General features: G+C 38.4%; 10 non-coding genes across 10 annotated transcripts; all 10 read left to right on the top strand.

Moving 5' to 3' along the window:
- Nucleotides 1-3,189: 3,189 nt before the first annotated feature.
- Nucleotides 3,190-3,262, top strand: Trnat-ugu (transfer RNA threonine (anticodon UGU)). The gene has a single exon. It is a non-coding gene; the product is annotated as a tRNA-Thr (tRNA).
- Nucleotides 3,263-3,912: 650 nt separating this feature from the next.
- On the top strand, nt 3,913-3,985 carry Trnat-ugu (transfer RNA threonine (anticodon UGU)). The gene has a single exon. It is a non-coding gene; the product is annotated as a tRNA-Thr (tRNA).
- A 288-nt stretch (nt 3,986-4,273) lies between these two features.
- Nucleotides 4,274-4,346, top strand: Trnat-agu (transfer RNA threonine (anticodon AGU)). Its single transcript has one exon. It is a non-coding gene; the product is annotated as a tRNA-Thr (tRNA).
- A 1,578-nt stretch (nt 4,347-5,924) lies between these two features.
- Nucleotides 5,925-5,997, top strand: Trnat-agu (transfer RNA threonine (anticodon AGU)). The gene has a single exon. It is a non-coding gene; the product is annotated as a tRNA-Thr (tRNA).
- Nucleotides 5,998-7,736: 1,739 nt separating this feature from the next.
- On the top strand, nt 7,737-7,809 carry Trnat-ugu (transfer RNA threonine (anticodon UGU)). Its single transcript has one exon. It is a non-coding gene; the product is annotated as a tRNA-Thr (tRNA).
- A 275-nt stretch (nt 7,810-8,084) lies between these two features.
- Nucleotides 8,085-8,157, top strand: Trnat-agu (transfer RNA threonine (anticodon AGU)). Its single transcript has one exon. It is a non-coding gene; the product is annotated as a tRNA-Thr (tRNA).
- Nucleotides 8,158-9,191: 1,034 nt separating this feature from the next.
- Nucleotides 9,192-9,264, top strand: Trnat-ugu (transfer RNA threonine (anticodon UGU)). Its single transcript has one exon. It is a non-coding gene; the product is annotated as a tRNA-Thr (tRNA).
- Nucleotides 9,265-9,538: 274 nt separating this feature from the next.
- Nucleotides 9,539-9,611, top strand: Trnat-agu (transfer RNA threonine (anticodon AGU)). The gene has a single exon. It is a non-coding gene; the product is annotated as a tRNA-Thr (tRNA).
- A 1,194-nt stretch (nt 9,612-10,805) lies between these two features.
- Nucleotides 10,806-10,878, top strand: Trnat-ugu (transfer RNA threonine (anticodon UGU)). The gene has a single exon. It is a non-coding gene; the product is annotated as a tRNA-Thr (tRNA).
- Nucleotides 10,879-11,748: 870 nt separating this feature from the next.
- On the top strand, nt 11,749-11,821 carry Trnat-ugu (transfer RNA threonine (anticodon UGU)). The gene has a single exon. It is a non-coding gene; the product is annotated as a tRNA-Thr (tRNA).
- The last annotated feature ends 8,024 nt before the right edge of the window (nt 11,822-19,845 follow it).

The raw sequence follows: 19,845 nt of genomic DNA, 5'->3' as shown, positions 1-19,845 counted from the left end.
AGCAGGAAGCATTTGCAAGACTGAAAGGAATACTGGCTTCTGACAAAGTTCTTGCTCCGTATGACCCAAAACTGGAGACAGTACTTGCCACAGATGCGTGTAACAGCGGAGTAGGAGCGGCCTTGTTTCAGATTCAAGCTGATGGTACACGACGACCAGTCAGCTTTGCTTCAAGATCCTTAACGGAGGTTGAAGGAAGATATGCAGTCATCGAGAAAGAGGCGCTGGCAGTAGCCTGGGGCTGTGAACGATTCAACCAGTACTTACACGGGCTAATGTTTACCGTAGAGGTAGACCACAAGCCTCTAGTCACGCTGCTCAATTCAAGGAATCTTGCGGATATGCCGGCCCGTGTTCTTCGATTTCATCTTCGTCTGATGAAGTATTCTCCCACAGTTACCTATATCCCAGGGTCGAAACACCATGTAGCAGACTATCTATCAAGGACTAATGGAGCGCCGACTACTGTTAGCGAAGTGCAGTTCATTGATGAAGTGGAATACTTCAATAAGGTGTTCATACCAAAGCACTCATCTGTGAATCGCATACGGGATGCTCAAAACGATGACCCAATCCTGCGGAAGGTAATAGAATTCTGTCAACGTGGCTGGCCAGCCTACAAAAGTGAACATCCATCACTTACACCTTATTTTGATCATCAGGGCCATCTGACTGTAGATAAGGAAGTGTTGCTCTATGATGGGAGACTTGTAATACCTGGCGGTCTTCAGCTGGAGATGCTCAATCTCGTACACGAGGGCCATCAGGGCATAGCGAGATGTAGAGCGAGAGCAAGGAGAGATATATGGTGGCCAGGTATGAGTGGTGACATAGAAGCGGTAGTTCGTCAATGCAACATCTGCCAACAAGTTCTGCCTACCCCAAGAGAGACACTGGCACCCAGTTCCTTCCCTGATCGCCCATGGGAGAGACTCGGGATGGATCTGTTTGAATTAGACGGGAAGGTCTACCTTCTGATTGTAGACTACTATAGTCGTTGGATTGAGGTTCATGAAACCACGAAGAACCAGACTTCTGCTAACACAGTAGCCATCCTAGACAAAGTCTTTGCAACACATGGGTTCCCAGACTATATCGTATCAGACAATGGTCCTCAGTTTGCATCACAAAGCTTTGAGCGATATGCAAGAGACAACAATTTTACACTCATTACCTCATCACCCCGCTATCCACGAGCTAACGGTGAGGCTGAACGCGCAGTGGGCACCATGAAACGCCTAATGGTTAAGACAGGGGACCTCTCCACAGCTCTGTTGAATTATCGATCAACCCCTCTGGAAAATGGATCCTCTCCCTCACAGCTTCTGATGAGCCGACGCCTCAAAACACGTATACCGGTCCTTCCGGATCACCTTATGCCTGCTCTTGCCAATCAACAAGAGATTTGCAGCCGGGAGAAGGACAGACGAAAGTATGCAGCGGAGCATTACAATAAACGTCATCGTGCTAAAGACCTTCCAGAGATGAAACCAGGTCAACAGGTTTACATCCGTGATCAGAAAGCCACAGGAGTAGTCTTACGACAAGTAGCTCCTCGTTCCTACACTATAACTAATGAAGCAGACAACACAGTACGCCGAAATAGATCAGCCCTCGTTCCAATGACAGTCCCCTCAGATACTCAGGTGATCACACCAGCTAAGCTACAGTGTAGACCAGTGGATATACCGGAAAAGGGGCAAGACATTCAGTCTCCGAACATCAACAGTAGACCGCGACGTGATCGCAAGCCACCGCCATATCTTGTAAAAAACTACCAAACATCCCTCGGATAATTATGACATATATATCCTATGATGTACTTTTTTGTACTGAGATAAATCCTACTGATAATCATTTTTGTTGTATACCCTATCTTTTGCTGTACACACTTTAAGTTGCATTTGGTGCTTGTTTCTAATCCCAGAAGGGGAGATGTAGTGGAACTAGGCTGGCTATACTCTAAGTGTTGTCTTTCCTTGCTTATGTAATGTTACGTAGTTTTTGACCTTGACATCGGTGATCATTCTGGGCGCAAGTTAACGCAATAAACTACGAATAAAACCGCAACTCTACAATTCTACCTTTAGCCAAACGCAATAATACTACAATATGCATGTAGTTTTTGTAAAAAAAGTGACACAAACAGCTCTAAAATACCGAAGTTATATATTCTAAGAATTTTGTGCTTGATTGATCATAATTATTATAAACATATTGCTTTGTACATGTATATTTTACCATCTATTGAATAGTTCTTACTTTTTAATGTAATGTGTAATGAAACCGATAGCCGTCGCTCTACAAAGAAATACCGCAACTAAAAGAACCTTGATAACACTTTCATTCTTATCGTTTCATTAATGTTAAGTTTTGTTTGTGTATTAGCTGTAGTATGTGAATTATATTTAAATTGTACTCATGAAATTATATTAATTACTGTATACATGCACATGTATATTCTTATATTGAGCTAACAAAACGTCATTGTTAACCGAACACGGACTATGGTCGACACGGCCTTTCGTACGTTTCTCCGTGTCCGGGCAAGTTTTACCCGCGATTGGCAATATATACGTAAAAGAGGCCCGAATTTTATGAAGGGCAGTTGGTGTTTAGACACGATACGATAAAATACAGACATTTTACCCGCAAAATTCTATTAATTAAATTGGATTATCCGAAAAGTAATTAGATACGACCCGGTATCTGTTTTAAGGACACAGAACCGAACTAAAAAATAACAGGGTCGTTGTCCGGACTACATGATTAGACTCAGTGGCCAACATAATCAGTAGCAACAAGTAGTAACGGACCGGGTATAACTTTAAAGGCAGTTGCCCGCAATCCATTACAATATATGGAGTTGTTGCTACCGCAAGAAGCCATTTTCTAACAACCGTGCGCAGGCGCATTAGTTCTATTTCCTGTCTCGAGTTTGGCAATAGTTAAGTCGAGACGAGACCGATACGAGACGAGACGGGTCGATACTCGAAACGTCTCGTGTCTCGTTCCACCTCTAGTGGTTAAAGTACTTATCTAGTTAACAGGAAATCATGAGTTCAGTATTCATTGGTGGCTTAACATTACAGCTTTTTATTCGAGTTTAATGTGTATCGATTGTATTTACAACAATCCTTTTAAAATTGGTGTACTGATCGGCTTTTGGTTCACACTTTTTCAGAAGCAGCCGTCATAGCTCAGTGGCTAGAGCGCCTGTCTTGTAAACAGGAGGTCATGAGTTCAATCCTCATTGATGGCTTAAGAATGAAATAGTTTGTTCAATTTTATGGGTATCAAATGTATTTATATCTATGCTATTATTTTTGGTCTATTCGTTTATTTTGGGTTTACAGGCCTACCTCCAACAGCCACCATAGCTCTGCGGTTAAAGTGTGCGTTTGGTAAACAAGAAGTCATGAGTTCAATCCCATTGGTGGTTTAAAAGAACAGCTTTCCATTAGAGTTTGATGTTTATTGATATTATTTAAAACATTTCTTTTAAAATTGGCGTACTGGTCAGGTTTGGCTTTACACCCTTTTATAAGCAGCCGCCATAGCGCAGTGGTTAGAGCGCCTGTCTTGTAAAAAGGACGTCATGAGTTCATTCCTCATTGTTGGCTTACAATAGCTAATATTCATTTAACTTCGCTGTGAATTTTTTGTAATTAAAACTATTGCATTATTTTTGGTCTATCCGTTTATTTTGGGGTTACAGGCACGCCTCCAACAACCACCATAGCTCAGCGGTTAAAGTGTGCGTTTGGTAAAGAGGAGGTCGTGAGTTCAATCCCATTGGTGGCTTAAAATTACAGCTTATCATTAGAGTTTGATGTGTATCGATTGTATTTAAAACAATTTTTTTAATTTTGGTGTACTGGTCGGCTTTGGGTTTACACCCTTTTACAAGCAGCCGCCATAGCTAAGTGGTTAGAGTGCCTGTCTTGTAAACAGGAGGTCGTGAGTTCAATCCTCATTGGTGGCTTAAGATTGCACCTTTTTTTAAGGTTTGATGTGTATAAATTGTATTTAAAACTCTTCTATTATATTTGGTCTACTTGTTGGGTTTGGGTTTACACCCTTTCCACCAGCAGCCATCATAGCTTAGTGGTTAAAGTACCTATCTAGTAAACAGGAACTCATGCGTTCAGTATTCATTGGTGGCTTAACATTACAGCTTTTATTCGAGTTTAATGTGTATCGATTGTATTTACAACAATCCTTTTAAAATTGATGTACTAATCGGGTTTGGGTTAACACTTTTTCAGAAGCAGCCGCCATAGCTCAGTGGCTAGAGCGCCTGTCTAGTAAACAGGAGATCATGAGTTCAATCCTCATTGGTGGTTTTAGATTGCATTTTTTTATTAGGTTTGATGTGTATAAGTTGTATTTAAAGTTTTTCTATCAACTTTGGTCTACTTGTCGAGTTTGGGTTTACACCCCTGCCACCAACAGCCGCCATAGCTCAGTGGCTAGACCACCTATCTTATGAACGATAAGTCATAAGTTCAATCCTCATTCGTGAATTAAGATGGCAACATTTTGTTCAAGTTTGATGGGTATCAATTGTATTTAAAACTAAGCTATTAAAAATGTTGAACTGGCCAGGATTGGGTTTACAACCCTTCGTGAGCAGCTGCCGTAGCTCAGTGGTTAGAGCGCCTGTCTAGTGAACAGGAGGTCAAGAGTTCAATCCTTATTGGTGACTTAAGAGTGCATCTATTTATTAATGTTTGATGTGTATAAATTGTATTTAAAACTGTTCTAATACTTTTGGTTTACTTGTCGGGTTTCGGTTTACACCCATTCCACCAACAGCTGATAGAGTTCAGTAGATAGACCGCGTGTCTTGTAAACAGTAAATCATAAATTCAATCCTCATTGGTGGATTGAGATTGAAACAATTTATTCAAGTTTGAGGGGTATCAAATGTATTTAAAAGTATTCTATTATTTTTGGTCTGTCTGTTGATTTTGGGGTTACAGGCACGCCTCCAACAGCCACCATAGCTCAGCGGTTAAAGTGTGCGTTTGGTAAAGAGGAGGTCGTGAGTTCAATCCTCATTGGTGGCTTAAGATTGCACCTTTTTTTAAGGTTTGATGTGTATAAATTGTAATTAAAACTCTTCTATTAATTTTGGTCTACTTGTCGGGTCAGGGTTTACACCCTTTCCACCAGCAGCCGTCATAGCTTTGTGGTTAAAGTACCTGTCTAGTAAACAGGAAGTCATGAGTTCAGTCCTCATTGGTGGCTTAAGATTGCACCTTTTTTTAAGGTTTGATGTGTATAAACTGTATTTAAAACTCTTATATTAATTTTGGTCTACTTGTCGGGTCAGGGTTTACACCCCTTCCACCAACAGCCGCCATAGTTCAGCGGTTAAAGTACCTGCCTAGCAAACAGGAAGTCATGAGTTGAATCGTCATTGGTTTAACTCATGACTTCCTGGTAGCAACTCATGACAGCTGCTTAACTTCACAGCTTTCTATTAGAGTTTGATGTGTATCGATTTTATTTAAAACATTTCTTTTAAAATTGGCGTACTGGTCAGGTTTGGGTTTACACCCTTTTATAAGCAGCCGCTATAGCTCATTGGTTAGAGCGCTGTCTTGTAAACAGGAGGTCATGAGTTCAATCCTCATTGTTGGCTTACAGTACCTATTTTTCATTTATATCCGCTGTGAATTCTGTGTAATTGAATCTATTGTATTATTTTTGGTCTATCCGTCGAGTTTGGGTTTACAGGCCTACCTCTAACAGCCACCATAGCTCAGGGGCTAAAGTGCCTATGCTGTATGCAGGAGGTGATGAGTTCAACCTTCATTGAGGGCTGAAAATCGCTACTTTTTATTTAAGTGTGATTTGTTTTAATTGTATCGGGTAGAGATTCCGTATGGTTTGGGTTTACATCCATGGCATCAGCAGCCGCCATAGCTCAGTGGCTAGAGCGCCTGTTTAGTAAACAGGAGGTCATGAGTTCAATCCTCATTGGTGGCCTTAGATTGCATTTTTTTATTAGGTTTGATGTGTATAAATTGCATTTAAAGTTTTTCTATTAACTTTGGTCTACTTGTCGGGTTTGGGTTTACACCTTTTCCAGCAACAGCCGCCATAGCTCAGTGGCTAGACCACCTATCTTATGAACGATAAGTCATAAGTTCAATCCTCATTCGTGGATTAAGATGGCAACATTTTGTTCAAGTTTGATGGGTACCAGTTGTATTTAAAACTAATCAATTAAAAATGTTGTACTGACCAGGATTGGGTTTACTACCCGTTGCGAGCAGTTGCCGTAGCTCAGTGGCTAGAGCGCCTGTCTAGTGAACGGGAAGACAAGAGTTCAATCCTTATTGGTGACTTAAGAGTGCATCTATTTATTAAGGTTTGATGTGTATAAATTGTATTTAAAACTATTCTAATACTTTTGGTTTACTTGTAGGGTTTCGGTTTACACCGCTTCCACCAACAGCTGATAGAGTTCAGTAGATAGACCGCGTGTCTTGTAAACAGTAAATCATAAATTCAATCCTCATTGGTGGATTAAGATTGAAACAATTTATTCAAGTTTGACGGGTATCAAATGTATTTACGAGTGTTCTATTATTTTTGGTCTATTCGTTGATTTTGGGGTTACAGGCACGCCTCCAAAAGCCACTATAGCTCAGCAGTTAAAGTGTGCGTTTGGTAAAGAGGAGGTCGTGAGTTCAATCCCACTGGTGGCTTAAAATTACAGCTCATCATTAGAGTTTGATGTGTATCGATTGTATTTAAAACAATTTTTTTAATTTTGGTGTACTGGTCGGCTTTGGGTTTACACCATTTTATAAGCAGCCGCCATAGCTAAGTGGTTAGAGCGCCTGCCTTTTAAAAAGAGGTCATGAGTTCAATCCTCATTGGTGGCTTTAGATTGCATTTTTTTATTAGGTTTGATGTGTATAAGTTGTATTTAAAGTTTTTCTATTAACTTTGGTCTACTTGTCGGGTTTGGGTTTACATCCCTTCCACCAACAGCCGCCATAGCTCAGTGGCTAGACCACCTATCTTATGAACGATAAGTCATAAGTTCAATCCTCATTCGTGGATTAAGATGGCAACATTTTGTTCAAGTTTGATGGGTATCAATTGTATTTAAAACTAATCTATTAAAAATGTTGAACTGGCCAGGATTGGGTTTACAACCCTTCGTGAGCAGCTGCTGTAGCTCAGTGGTTTGAGCGCCTGTCTAGTGAACAGGAGGTCAAGAGTTCAATCCTTATTGGTGACTTAAGAGTGCATCTATTTATTAACGTTTGATGTGTATAAATTGTATTTAAAACTATTCTAATACTTTTGGTTCACTTGTCGGGTTTCGGTTTACACCCCTTCCACTAACAGCTGATAGAGTTCAGTAGATAAACCGCGTGTCTTGTAAACTGTAAATCATAAATTCAATCCTCATTGGTGGATAGCGATTGAAACAATTTATTCAAGTTTTAGGGGTATCAAATGTATTTAAGAGTATTCTATTATTTTTGGTCTATCCGTTGATTTTGGTGTTACAGGCACGCCTCCAACAGCCACCATAGCTCAGCGGTTAAAGTGTGCGTTGGGTAAAAAGGAGGTCGTGAGTTCAATCCTATTGGTGGCTTAAAATTACAGCTTATCATTAGAGTTTGATGTGTATCGATTGTATTTAAAACAATTTTTTTAATTTTGGTGTACTGGTCGGCTTTGGGTTTAAAACCTTTCCACCAGCAGCCGCCATAGTTCAGCGGTTAAAGCACCTGTCTTGTAAACAGGAGGTCATGAGTTCAATCCTCAATGTTGGCTTACAATAGCCAATATTCATTTAACTTTGCTGTGAATTCTTTGTAATTGAAACTATTGTATAATTTTTTGGTCTATTCGTCGAGTTTGGGTATACAGGCCTATCTCTAACAGCCACCATAGCTCAGTGGCTAAGGTGCCTATGCGGTATGCAGGCGATGATGAGTTCAACCCTCATTTGGGGCTGAAAATCGCTACTTTTATTTAAAGTGTGATCTGTATTAATTGCATCGAGTAGAGATTCCGTAGGGTTTGGGTTTACACCTATGGCATCAGCAGCCGCCATAGCTCAGTGGCTAGAGCGCCTGTCTAGTAAACAGGAGGTCATGAGTTCAATCCTCATTGGTGGCTTTAGATTGCATTTTTTTATTAGGTTTGATGTGTATAAATTGTATTTAAAGTTTTTCTATCAACTTTGGTCTACTTGTCGGGTTTGGGTTTACACCCCTTCCACCAACAGCTGCCATAGTTCAGCGGTTAAAGTACCTGCCTAGCAAACAGGAAGTCATGAGTTGAATCGTCATTGGTTCAACTCATGACTTCCTGACAGCAACTCATGACAGCTGCCTAACCTCACAGCTTTTTATTAGAGTTTGATGTGTATCGATTGTATTTACAACAATCCTTTTGAGATTGGTGTACTAATCGGGTTTGGGTTTACACCATTTCTGAAGCAGTCGCCATAGCTCAGTGGTTAGAGTGCCTGTCTTGTAAACAGGAGATCATGAGCTCAATCCTCATTGTTGGCTTACAATAGCTAATATTCATTTAACTTTGCTGTGATTTCTTTAGAATTGAAACTATTGTATTATTTTTGGTCTATTCGTCGAGTTTGGGTTTACAGGCCTACCTCTAACAGCCACCATAGCTCAGTGGCTAAAGTGCCTATGCGGTATGCAGGAGGTGACGAGTTCAACCATCATTTGGGTCTGAAGATCGCTACTTTTTATTTAAGTGTGATTTGTATTAATTGTATCGGGTAGAGATTCCGTAGGGTTTGGGTTTACACCCATGGCACCAGCAGCCGCCATAGCTCAGTGGCTAGAGGGCCTGTCTTGTAAACAGGAGGTCATGAGTTCATTCCTCATTGTTTCCTTACAATAGCTAATATTCATTTAACTTCGCTGTGTATTCTTTGTAATTGAAACTATTGTATTGTTTTTGGTCTATTCGTTGAGATCGGGTTTACAGGCCTACCTCCAACAGCCACCATAGCTCTGCGGTTAAAGTGTGCGTTTGGTAAACAGGAAGTCATGAGTTCAATCCCATTGGTGGCTTAAAAGAACAGCTTTCTATTAGAGTTTGATGTGTATCGATTTTATTTAAAACATTTCTTTTAAAATTGGCGTACTGATCAGGTTTGGGTTTACACCCTTTCATAAGCAGTCGCCATAGCTCAGTGGTTAGAGCGCCTGTCTTGTGAACAGGAGGACATGAGTTCAATCCTCATTGTTGGCTTACAGTACCTATTTTTCATTTATATTAGCTGTGAATTCTTTGTAATTGAATCTATTGTATTATTTTTGGTCTATCCGTCGAGTTTGGGTTTACAGGCCTACTTCTAACAGCCACCATAGCTCAGGGGCTAAAGTGCCTATGCGGTATGCAGGAGGTAATGAGTTCAACCCTCATTGGGGGCTGAAGATCGCTACTATTTATTTAAGTGTGATTTGTAATAATTGTATCGGGTAGAGATTCCGCAGGGATTGGGTTTACATCCATGGCGCCAGCAGCCGCCATAGCTCAGTGGCTAGAGCGCCTGTCTAGTAAACAGGAGGTCATGAGTTCAATCCTCATTGGTGGCTTTAAATTGCATTTTTTTATTAGGTTTATGTGTGAAAATTGTATTTAAAGTTTTTCTATTAACTTTGGTCTACTTGTTGAGTTTGGATTTACACCCTTTCCACCAACAGCCGCCATAGCTCAGTGGCTAGACCACCTATTTTATGAACAATAAGTCATAAGTTCAATCCTCATTCGTGGATTAAGATGGCAAAATTTTGTTCAAGTTTGAAGGGTATCAATTGTATTTAAAACTAATCTATTAAAAATGTTGTACTGGCCAGGATTGGGTTTACAACCCATCATGAGCAGCTGTCGTAGCTCAGTGGCTAGAGCGCCTGTTTAGTGAACGGGAGGTCAAGAGTTCAATCCTTATTGGTGACTTAGGAGTGCATCTATTTATTAAGGTTTGATGTGTATAAATTGTATTTAAAATTGTTCTATTAGTTTTGGTTTACTTGTCGGGTTTGGGTTTACACCCCTTCCACCAACAGCCGACAGAGTTCAGTGGATAGACCGCCTGTCTAGTAAACAGGAGGTCATGAGTTCAATCCTCATTGGTGGCTTTAGATTGCATTTTTTTATTAGGTTTGATGTGTATAAATTGTATTTAAAACTAATCTATTAAAAATGTTGTACTGACCAGGATTGGCTTTACAGCCCGTCGTGAGCAGTTGCCGTAGCTCAGTGGCTAGAGCGCCTGTCTAGTGAACGGGAGGTCAAGAGTTCAATCCTTATTGGTGACTTAAGAGTGATTCTATTTATTAAGGTTTGATGTGTATAATTTGTATATAAAACTATTCTATTAGTTTGGGTTTACTTGTCGGGTTTCGGTTTACACCCTTTCCACCAACAGCCGATAGAGTTCAGTGGATAGACCGCGTGTCTTGTTAATAGTAAATCATAAATTCAATCCTCATTGGTGGATTGAGATTGAAACAATTTATTCAAGTTTGAGGGGTATCAAATGTATTTAAGAGTATTCTATTATTTTTGGTCTATCCGTTGATTTTGGGGTCACAGGCCCGCCACCAACAGCCACCATAGTTCAGCGGTTAAAGTGTGCGTTTGGTAAAGAGGAGATCGTGAGTTCAATCCCATTGGTGGCTTAAAATTACAGCTTTTCATTAGAGTTTGATGTGTATCGATTTTATTTAGAACGATTCTTTTAAATTTGGCGTACTGGTCAGGTTTGGGTTTACTCCTTTTTACAAGCAGCCGCCATAGCTCAGTGGCTAGAGCGCCTTTCTTGTAAACAGGAGATCATGAGTTCAATCCTCATTGGTGGCTTAAGATTGCACCTTTTTTTAAGGTTGGATGTGTATAAGATGTATTTAAAACTCTTCTATTAATTTTAGTTTACTTGTCGGGTCAGGGTTTACACCCTTTCCACCAGCAGCCGCCATAGCTTTGTGGTTAAAGTACCTGTCTAGTAAACAGGAAGTCACGAGTTCAGTGTTCATTGGTGGCTTAAGATTGGACTTTTTTTTTAGGTTTGATGTGTATAAATTGTATTTAAAACTCTTCTATTAATTTTGGTCTACTTGTCGGGTCAGGGTTTACACCCCTTCCACCAACAGCCGCCATAGTTCAGTGGTTAAAGTACCTGCCTAGCAAACAGGAAGTCACGAGTTGAATCGTCATTGGTTCAACTCATGACTTCTTGACAGCAACTCATGACAGCTGCTTAACCTCACAGCTTTTTATTAAAGTTTGATGTGTATCGATTGTATTTACAACAATCCTTTTAAAGTTGGTGTACTAATCGGGTTTGGGTTTACTCTATTTCAGAAGCAGTCGCCATAGCTCACTGGTTAGAGCGCCTGTCTTGTAAACAGGAGGTCATGAGTTCAATCATCATTAATGGCTTTCAAATAGCTGCTTTTTTATTGAGTATGCAGATTATTGTTTGTACTTAAAATTAGTCTGTTAATTTTGGTCTATCCCGAGAGTTTGGGTTTACGCCTTCTCCGCCGGCAACCACCATAGCTCATTGGTTAAAGTACCTGTCTAGTCAAGAGGAAGTCTTGAGTTTAATCCTCATTGGTGGCTTAAGATTACAGCTTTTTATTAGAGTTTGATGTGTATCAATTGTATTCAAAACAATTCTTTTAAATTTGGTGTACTGGTCGGGTTTGGGTTTATGCCCTTTCAGAAGCAGCTGCCATAGTTCAGTGGTTAGAGCGCCTGTCTTGTGAACAGGAGGTCATGAGTTCAATCCTCATTGATGGTTTAAGATTGCACCTTTTTATTAAGGCTTGATGTCTTTTAATTGTATTTAAAACTATTCTGTTATTTTTTGTCTACTGGTCGGGTTAGGGTTCACAACCCTTCCACCAACAGCCACCATAGCTCAGTGGCTAAACTGCCTATGCGGTATGCAGGAGGTAATAAGTTCAACCCTCATTGGGGGCTGAAGATCGCTATTTTTTATTCAAGCTTGACAAGTATCCATTGTATTCAAAACTATTCTTATAGTTTTGGTCCATCGGTCAGGTTTGGGTTTACACCATAGATATTTAAACCTAGATTGGTCAATAGGGAAAAAGCCTGTCAGATTTAAATAGCATGACGTAAAGTCATTGTATTGTATCTCATGCTTGACTGCACTCTTGTTAACAATGGAGCTAATGAGGAGAAGCTGAAAAAATCACATTTATTGTCACATAAAAACCTTCTTGGATACATAATTCAGTAACCTAAAGCATTTCTGTCATAATATCTGATAACCACCATAAATTACAACTATAAAAGCTATGAATTGTTGCACACAATTCATGAGCCATCAGCTTTATATTTGCCACCTTCTCCTATCCCCATTCTCTCTTTTCCCCTTCTCCAAAGAAGAAGAAGTTAGAAGCGGAAAAGAGAGTAGGGGGAAAGGAGAAGGGGGCAAATGGCCCACCCACTCAAAGAACCAGACCCTGGCTAGGTGAATAGACTAATATCATGTTGAACTAAACATGACTAAATATGGTGAGCCTGTGAAGTTTTGATCTGATCAGGGAAATGGAATCAATGTTTTTCTTAGCTAGATCTGGAACGAGACTAAGAAATGCAGGGTTTGACCAGACTCAGGGTCAGCATTGAGGGTTAAGATCGGGTCGGACCCGGTCAGCACGCGCGATTTATTATTCATTTAAACCATAACTGTCACGTACAGCGTTTATCGTAGTTTCTAGGTAAATCAGCCATGCTGATTCCGATTTTGTACTCAAAATAAAGATTGGTCCTTTTACCTTCAAAGTTCTTTAAGCTTTTTTAAAGCGTTTCAATATCCATTTCGAAAACAACACAATCGGCATTACAAGCTCCGCCCATAAATATGTGACATAACCTAGCTTTTTCAGGAACGGAAGTTAGGAATGTTTAGTCCAAATTAGAAGAATAGAGATGGGTGTCTTAAAACCCATTATTATCTAAATCCAGCCTGTAAAATAATTGTAGTCTTTTATGAAAGGTATATAAACTATTTAAAATTGCTCGTAGCTTGTTATATGATGTTTAAATAGGCTAGATGCCCAGAAAACTGAGCTCAAATAGCGCAGTTTAATCACAAGCCGGCGTTGTTATCGCGCTTTTTTAAATATGCAATGTTAAATAGCTAATCTACCTTTCAGAAAAGACTGAAATTGTTTTTAAGGCTGAGTTTAGATGTTAATAGATTTTAAAACACCCATCTCTATTATTCTAAATTGGTCTAAACATCCCTACGCAACTTCTGTTCCTAAAAAGCTAGGTTACGTCACGTATTTAAGGGCGAAGCTTGTTGTGCCGATTGTGTTGTTTTCTAGACCGATATTAAAACGCTGTAAAAAAGCTTTCATTACTCTGAAAGTTAGTGGCCTAATCTTTATTTTGAGTACAAAATCGGAATCAGCGTGTCTGACTTACCTAATAAATACGATAAAAGTTGTACGTGACAGTTTTGGTTTAAGGTTAAAAGATAGTTCTATTACAGCCTAATGTTGTGACATCAATAAACTAAGATAAAAGAAACCATTATCACACCAATCATTATGTTTTGTGGCTTGGTTTATAGATGCAATCTACAATTTATGGCTAGGCATTGGTGGATCAATGCTACTCAATGGGTGATAGATTAATGGCATGATTTGGCAAGTGTTTTTATTACAGATTTTATTTTCAACTGTTATTATAATCAACAAGAGATTAGTTAAGAAATACTTTACAAATATAGAAATAGATAACCCAGCATAGTGCAAAGCAAAAATCCATCACTTCTCTAAAACTTCTGGTATTAGTGAAAGAAACTAAAAATAAAATTAATTTGCTGGATTGAAGGTTCTTAGACGCGCTTTTAAGTTCCTCAGGATGCCCTCATTGTAAATGCCTCAATAGTATTGAGGTGGACCCTTCTTTGTAGCTTGAAGGTTGACTTGCAACAAAATTCACATTACAGATATTTGGTATCAAATGATTCACCATGTCTTACTCTGTTGTGTTGTAGGTGCCAAATACGTGGAAATGTGATTACAAGCTCCTAAAAGCTCAAAAACGAAGAGCCGCCGTAGATTGGAATCTGTTTATTTCTCTGACGTAGTCATTACAGTTTGGTTATCGTTTTGTCACGTGATGTTCTCACGTGAATTAAAAAGCCAATAAAAAGCTCAATATAAAACTTATTGTAGCACTAGTTTATGACAAACACTTCGGGTTTTACCGAATACCCCGTATCAAATATAGATACTCGCTACTTTACAGTTTTGTTTCGGCATTATTCAATCGTCAAGTCGTAATCTGATCACGTGATCCAATGCTCGAAAATAATTTTTGCAGCACTTTTTGATTATCACAGGTGACCAACAGGCTCGTCATGATTATCAAACAATGATATGTGCTCCTTCGAGCTAAGGCTAAAAAGTTTAACGATTTTTTAATGAGTCATGAGTTCAATCCTCATTGGTGGCTTAAGATTGCACCTTTTTATTCAATTTTGATGTGTATCAATTGTATTTAAAACTATTCTATTAATTTTGGTCTACTTGTCACGTTTGGGTTTACAACCCATCACAAGCAGCCGCCATAGCTCAGTGGCTAGAGAGCCTGCCTAATAAACAGGAGGTCATGAGTTCAATTCTCATTGGTGGCTTAATAAAGCAATTTTTTATTTAAGTTTCATGCGTAATAATTGCTTTTAAAACTATTCTAATAGTTTCGGTCTATCCGACAGGTTTGGGTTTACACCTATACCACCAACAGCCGCCATAGTTTAGTGACTAGAGTGCCTGTCTAATAAACAGGAGGTCATGAGTTCAATCCTCATTGGTGGCTTTAGATCAACTCTTCATTCAAGTTTGATGTGTATCAATTGTATTTAAAACTATTATATTGATTTTGGTTTACGTGTCGGGTTTGGGTTTACACCCCATCACCAGCAGCCGCCATTGCTCAGTGCCTAGAGCGCTTACTTGGATATTATGATAATATTATATAATATCATGAAATATGTAAATCAGTCAGGTTTTCTTTCCAGCTTGATCTATCAGATTCACCACTGACTTCTTAGCTGTCGCGGCACCAGCCGCACTTTTGTACTTTTGTACGAATGTAATGGACACAATAGTGTGAGCTCGGCTGCTTGTTGCATTCATCTGGGTGGCCGCTACTGTCCGATTCTCTGTTCCCTCGGCCATCTTGCTCTCAATACTAGCATAGCTCGACACAGGAAACATTGTCAATCCCTGAGCTGTGTAAAACATAAAACACTTGCTTCAACTTAAGGATTTGATTGTAGGCATACAACTTATATTTGGGTGAGTAGCTTTAAGATGGGGCAAGCTAGAAATAATAGCATATGCTCGCAGTCTACATTCATCATATGCGACGATTTTGTGATCTCTCTGCTTTCATTTCTCAAGTTTTGCCTAAAGAATTTACTAAAACATGCCACCTAGCCCTTTCTTAAAAGAACATCTTCGATTCGTTAACGCTAATATCTAGCCTATCTAAATCTAAGTCTACATTAAATGCGACATACTGCAAATTACATAACAATATTTTACCATAAAATCCAGTAGCTGGGTTCTCTCGTACTCTCATGCCTCCTCTTGGGTTAGACTCTATAAGAAGGTCTCGCACCTCCTCATTGTATATCTCAAGCATGCTAAATATGATCTGAAACTCTGTCGTGTCACCGGCTGCTTTCTTTTCATCGATCTGTGTGAATATTTTCTCACAGAAAAGAGGAACTATTCCTGAAATATATTGAATAGACATCTGAATCAGATATGCTTTGAGGTAAAGTGTGCTATGAAATTGACAGCAACAGGCTGATGAAATCACAATTTATACAATTAGTTTTAACCGTTGTAGAGAACAATATGACCCAAACTAAGCACTGCTTAACCAACTGTGTAAACATAACTTTTGCACTGCTGTCTTGCACAGTGAGCAGCCAAGAAACAATAGGATATAATACTCTGATTATTCTATTAAATAAATGAAAGAATGAAATGATATGATTAAATATTAGATATAGTACTCAGGCCATTAAACTCTCTGCGAAGTTACATCTATGATTAAGGATTGTCTTCTCAGCCAAAGCATAACTCCAAATTTTTTGATTGGCTATTTTCAATTGACTTGTCTAATAATTCTTTAATTTCTTTCAACAAAAGTCAATCAAAATTATGTATAAAGTATCATTAATATAAGTATTTTAGAATCTCTAGCCAACAGGTTCTATGAGTAGAAAACTAACTACTAATCATGTGTCTATAGTATTAATAGCACTATTAATACTTAATAGTGCTATTAATACTTAATAGTGCTATTAATACTTAATAGTGCTATAATTACTTAATAGTGCTATTAATACTTAATAGTGCTATTAATACCTAATAGTGCTATTAATACTTAATAGTGCTATTAATACTTAATAGTGCTATTAATACTTAATAGTGCTATTAATACTTAATAGTGCTATTAATACTTAATAGTGCTATTAATACTTAATAGTGCTATTAATACTTAATAGTGCTATTAATACTTAATAGTGCTATAAATACTTAATAGTGCTATTAATACTTAATAGTGCTATTAATACGTAATAGTGCTATAAATACTTAATAGTGCTATTAATACTTAATAGTGCTATTAATACTTAATAGTGCTATTAATACTTAATAGTGCTATTAATACTTAATAGTGCTATTAATACTTAATAGTGCTATTAATACTTAATAGTGCTATTAATACTTAATAGTGCTATTAATACTTAATAGTGCTATTAATACTTAATAGTGTTATAAAGGCGGTTATTGGGCGTATACCGGATTACTTACCTTTGTTGATACCGTAACCAACCACTGACCAAGACTTTCCACTTCCTGTCTGTCCGTAAGCGAATAGAGTTGAGTTGAAACCTCCCCATGCATTATTCAGCACACCTACTCCGAGGTCAGCGAACACAGTAGGGCCTATTCTATAAATACATGTAGATCGATAGTGTGAGAGTTGATCCCTGCTTAGCTTTCTGTGACAGGATATGCAAGTGAATATCCTTTTTGCTGTTGAGCATGGCTGATGGATAAGTAGTGCTAAAACAGCCGCTGACTTGAAGCATCTATTATACGACTTTGACTGAAGCTGCCTATATGGCTAGAGTTGCTGAAATGATTCCTGCAAATGCATGAGATAAAATATCTCCTGGTGACACATATGGAGTCTTACAAATATGTATGTTAAAACGGGTTCAACTTGTTTAATATTATAGAGCCGTGATGAAACCCCAACCCCTATGTATTCCACTGTCCAGATTATAAAAATATGCGGCAAACAGTCAATCCAACGTTATACAACTGGGAGCCCATAATCCAGTTTGATATTCTGACTAACAGACTATTATTTGGATGTAGTATGTGCAGAGCTCTGGTTAGGCAGCAGCTCAGCTATTCACTTCTATTGGGGAATGACTGGTGCTGTTATTATAAACGGTAACTTAGGGCTTTGTGTTTGGTGAAGAGGAGACCGGGGCTACAGACAATATGGAATAAGGAGAACCTACTACACCACTCAATCAGCGAACAGTTAATTTGTATTTCTTTTGCTTTCTAAAATATGACTTATTCTATTATATTTTATACTTTATATATACAGTGTATTCGTGGTTCGCATATCCCATATTCGCTGTGAGTAAAATACAGCTTGGATAGGGGCAAATGTTAGGGTCAAGTGTTTTAATGTGTATTGTACGCTTTAGTTATTAGGTGGGTTACTACGGTCTATATTGCTTTAGTCGAGTTCTATCCGCAGTTTTGTAAGTGTTGTCGTCAAACCTAAATTTGATCATAGTTTGCTGCTCTCAATCGTATGGAGCAAAAATGTACCTAACAGGTTCTTGTTACTTAAACTGTACCGTACACTATTTCCGCTAGGCGTATGTTGTCAAGGCAAACACCTGTTTATACATGTCAAGTAAATTGAAGAATCTAACATTATGCTCATCCTCAGTAACATTTGTAGATGCAATAGATTGTACACATTCGCTTGACCTAGCAGTTATCCATTAGGCTATTATTCAATAATTGTTCACTCAGCAATTAAATAAGTACAAGTACACAGTCGCTAAGTACACCGTTCATTCACTTCCTTTTTATCTCTAGTAAACAAGAGATCAACTAGTGCATAGAGACTGATGTTACAACCTTTGGTGTGTTGCTGCTTAGTCAGTCACCACCTGTTTGACTTGTATCCTTTTTCTATAGCCTCTGCTTCTAGTTGAACTTCTATTACCTTCCTATATAGACTGTGTTTCATGCATGGCGCTAGGGTTATAGACTGTGTTTCATGCATGGTGCTAGGGTTATAGACTGTGTTTCATAGGCCTGCATGGTGCTAGGGTTATAGACTGTGTTTCATAGGCCTGCATGGTGCTAGGGTTATAGACTGTGTTTCATGCATGGTGCAAGGGTTATAGACTGTGTTTCATAGACCTGCATGGTGCTAGGGTTATCACCAGAAAATCAAATGATTTAAATTATTGATTAAAATCGTGATTTAAATTATGGTTATTCGGGGAGAAAATTACTATCTTTTCATTTTTCATAAATTGGCAAAAATCAGTGTTTCTTGACAAACAATCCTGTTTTGATGTGCATGTAACAATTCTGTAAATGTTCCTCTGTCATGAATTAGCAGTGTGATGGTGATAATTGACTGCATGTGTAGGTCAACATGTGTAGGACTAATTGTGAGGCAGTAACTATAACTGATACAGTTTGGTTCCCTCACTACTCTGTTTAATAAATGATATCACAGTGAAACCTCGGTTCTCGACCACAATCCGTTCCAGAAGGTTGGTCATAAACTGAGTTGGTCGAGATCCGAAACAGGTTTTCCCATTGGAATTCATATATGTGAATTTTAATCCGTTCCAAACTTTGGTACAGTATTTTTTAACATTTTACACCATAAACTGTACTGCATACTATCTACTATATAAACGGCAATCGTTGTCTGTGTGTGTGATTGTGTGTCCCCCTTATAGAGCACCGTACTTTTCGGAATATTACCCGCTACTAGGTATCTAGGGCGTATTGACGGGAATCTCTGGTTAGTGCGTCTCTATACATAACCTATTCATCGTTTGCCGTTTTCACACAAAAATGATGTAATAATTACAACTCTGTGGCTTTCTGTTAGCTTCATGACACGCTATGTTTTTTTGTCCTTGACGTATTAGGGCTAATTTCTTTTCTGCAAAACAATATCGACAATACACTCTTTCGATATTAGAATTTGGCGATTAAATTTTATTAACTCTATGAAACACGATGCGGTTTTTGTGAACCCTACTTCTGGCTTTTCTCAAGGTTCAATTGCTATACCGCTGTTAACGTCACTACCTTTCACGCGAACAATTATCTCAAGTAGGAATAGCATCTAAATTCTCTCACCTTCGATCAGACAAAAGACACTACAATATTTTATTTTTACATAACATATCGTCGTACCAGTATCGTTGTATTCAGAGCTTTGATAGATAGCTGTTGGCGAACCAGTAACTTTTTTATACACACACTTCGATGCAAAAATTGTTATTATTAATTCAACATATTCACAAACTTTATTTTGTTTTCTCAGTTCGTATTAATTGTATCATTACCGAATCATCTCATATTGTAATCGTAGCAAAACAGATTCAATTTAGCTATTACTTGGCAATTATTTCACTGTTACATCTGAACCCTTCTAAAGTCGTTTTATTTTTAAAATTTATTTGACTTGCACAAA

This window comes from Watersipora subatra, chromosome 2 (assembly GCF_963576615.1).
Source record: "Watersipora subatra chromosome 2, tzWatSuba1.1, whole genome shotgun sequence".
NCBI lineage: Eukaryota > Metazoa > Bryozoa > Gymnolaemata > Cheilostomatida > Watersiporidae > Watersipora > Watersipora subatra.
The sequence above is the reverse complement of the archived record's forward strand: the minus strand, read 5'-3'. Positions and strand labels throughout refer to the sequence as shown.